We start from the raw sequence: 3,559 nt of genomic DNA, 5'->3' as shown, positions 1-3,559 counted from the left end.
AGCGTCCGCATTGGTGTGCTCCATGGTGCACATACAGTGGTTCTTCTGACTACAATAACTTTAAAACAGAGCCTAACTGCGCCTATACAGAATAACGTGGAACGTGTTTTACGTCGTAAATAATCGCCGACTCTACGCTCTTGGTTTACGAGAAATTGTGTTGGGCCATGGTCAGCCTTTTGGAGCTGAATGTAGTTGTTTGCTCCATGTAGTCAGGATGCTTATGCGACAGCACAGCGGCAGTACCAAAAACGGAAGCGTCCATGGCCGGGATTGAACGTTTGCCCGGACAAAATGTGGCCAAGTACAGAGCTGTTCCAACACACTTAATTAATATTAGGAATACGTCATGTTCATTCAGTACCTAAGTGTTGCTGGAGCACATTGAAAAAGGAAAAGGAAAGGCAAAATGACTGTCTCGCGGATCAAAGCTTGGTTGGTGATACTTCTTTAGAAGGATTTGTAGTTTTAACAGTGAAGAACAACATATAATCATGTAATGAGAATGTTTTCACGATCATTTGACTTCAAACTAAACGAAAGATACAGACTTTACTTAGTTTTTGTTTCTCATACCTGGTGAAGTAAATTCTTGTGTACAATACTATACTGAGTCCCAACAATGTGTTTCGTGTATTTTAATAGTAACCAGCAGCAGTACATTATGTCCTCTAATGAATTTAGCGTTTATGAACAAATAATCTACAAAATGTGTTGGATGCTCCTCTGCTTGTAACACCTGATGAAAAATTACTAGACAGTGTTACAGACTCGCCAATGTTAACACAGCAGTAATGCTTACAAATTTCTTTGTGAATGTGTGAAATGTTTGAAGAAACAAACATGAGATTCCAGGACGGATCGTGAGTCGTGCTTGTACAGCCCAGTTTTTATTGTTCTAGAAGAGGAAGACTGTTAGAAGAGATGTCTTGTACGCTGTGGAGAAAGAAGCACTGATATGAAACAATAGACTCGTCTGGCTTAGCAAAGAGGAGAAGCCCACTAAGTTTTAGAAGAGCAACAAACCTTCCTTTTGAAGAGAAGCAATGTTTATTTTAGAAGAGGATGCTTTTCTGTCTTCAGAAGAGGATTTTTGTTGGTTATAAAAGACGAAGTCTCCTTGCTTTCTGAAGACGAGTATTCTTTGTTTTGGAAGAGGAGTACTCTTTGTTTCGGAAAGAGGTGTCGTAGTTGAACCTTGAAAAGAAAATTTTCTTCTTGGTTCGACAAGGAACTATGGTTGTTTATTTTGATGAAAAGGAGTACCCTGTGCCTTAACAAAACGTAGAATATACTGTGAGAAGGTATAGGAGACATTTTTCGAGAAGAAAAAACTGTCAGTACCGCACTTGGCCGCGAACGTTAAAGGCTGGTATCGCACCCAGTTTTAATCCACCACGACGCTTCAGAAGCAAAATTGTCATATCGCAGGACAGATATTTTTTTTCAGTAGTACTATCATCTACACAGATAAACTTTTTACATTCGCCGGCCGGAGTGGCCGTGCGGTTCTAGGCGCTAAAGTCTGGAGCCGAGCGACCGCTACGGTCGCAGGTTCGAATCCTGCCTCGGGCATGGATGTGTGTGATGTCCTTAGGTTAGTTAGGTTTAATTAGTTCTAAGTTCTAGGCGACTGATGATCTCAGAAGTTAAGTCGCATAGTGCTCAGAGCCATTTTTTTTTTTTACATTCTTTGTCAAGTACAGCTCTTAAACTATTCAAAGTCTTAACTCATTTGCATAAAATCAATCTCATGGCCCATAACCAAGTCATTAACAATAACTACATGGCAATAAGTTGATGGGTATGCGATATCTTTGATAATGCAAAAGACAAATGAACCTCTAATTATTATGAACAAGTCACTCGCAATGTTCCACATTTATTTAGTATCTGTTTAAAGTCGCATAATGATTTTAATGACACTGTTCAAACATTTGGAATACCTATGATTGAAGTTTATCATTTCAAGCTGTGAGTTCTGGAAGCGTTACCTATGAACTTCAGTATGTTCCCCAATAGATAATTATGTTCATAGATATGCAGGACACCAAGGCTTCAGGATGGGAGCTGCATTTCGTAAATAACAACAAGTATTTAACTTTTCTAGTGAGATCGACAGGAAGAGCAAAATGGCTAAGCAGGGATGGCTAGAGGGCAAATGTAGGGACGTAGAGGATTAACTCACTAGGGGTAAGATAGATACTGCCTACAGGAAAATTAAAGAGACCTTTGGAGAAAAGAGAACCACTTGTATGAATATCAAGAGCTCAGATGGAAACCCAGTTCTAAGCAAAGAAGGGAAAGCAGAAAGGTGGAAGGAGTATATAGAGGGTCTATACAAGGGCGAGTACTTGAGGACAATATTATGGAAATGGAAGAGGATGTGGATGAAGATGAAATGGGAGATATGATACTGCGTGAAGAGTTTGACAGAGCACTGAAAGACCTGAGTCGAAACAAGGCCCCGGGAGTAGACATCATTCAATTAGAACTACTGACAGCCATGGGAGACCGAGTTCTGACAAAACTCTACCATATAATAACTCCAATCCCAAAGAAAGCAGGTGTTAACATATGTGAAAATTACGGAACTATCAATTTAATAAGTCACGGCTGCAAAATACTAACGCGAATTCTTTACAGACGAATGGAAAAACTAGTAGAAGCCGACCTCGGGGAAGATCAGTTTGGATTCAGTAGAAATATTGGAACACGTGCGGCAATACTGACCCTACGACTTATCTTAGAAGCTAGATTAAGGAAAGGCAAACCTGCTTTTCTAGCATTTGTAGACTTAGAGAAAGCTTTTGACAATGTTGACTGGAATATTCTCTTTTAAATTCTGAAGGTGACAGGTGTAAAATACAGGGAGCGAAAGGCTATTAACAATTTGTACAGAAACCAGATGGCAGTTATAAAAGTCGAAGGGCATGAAGGGCAAGCAGTGGTTGGGAGGGGAGTGAGACAGAGTTGTAGCCTATCCCCGATGTTACTCAATCTGTATATTGAGAAAGCAGTAAAGGAAACAAGAGGAAAATTCGGAGTAGGTATGGAGAAGAAATAAAAACTTTAAGGTTTGCCGATGACACTGTAATTCTGCCAGAGACAGCAAAAGGACTTGGAAGAGCAGTTGAACGGAATGGACAGTGTCTTGAAAGGAGGATATAACATGAACATCAACAAAAGCAAAACGAGGATAATGGAATGTAGTCGAATTAAGTTGGGTGATGCTGACGGAAGTAGATTAGGAAATGAGACACTTAAAGTAGTAAAGGAGTTTCGCTATTTGGGGAGCAAAATAACTGATGATGGTCGAAGTAGAGAGGATATAAAATGTAGACTGGCAATGACAAGGAAATCGTTTCTGAAGAAGAGAAATTTGTTAACATCGAGTATAGATTTAAGTGTCAGGAAGTCGTTTCTGAAAGTATTTGTATGGAGTGTAGCCATGTATGGAAGTGAAACATGGACGATAAATAGTTTGGACAAGAAGAGAATAGAAGCTTTCGAAATGTGGTGCTACAGAAGAATGCTGAAGATTAGAGGGGTAGATCAC

This window comes from Schistocerca piceifrons, chromosome 1, assembly GCF_021461385.2.
Source record: "Schistocerca piceifrons isolate TAMUIC-IGC-003096 chromosome 1, iqSchPice1.1, whole genome shotgun sequence".
Lineage (NCBI taxonomy): Eukaryota > Metazoa > Arthropoda > Insecta > Orthoptera > Acrididae > Schistocerca > Schistocerca piceifrons.
The sequence above is the reverse complement of the archived record's forward strand: the minus strand, read 5'-3'. Positions refer to the sequence as shown.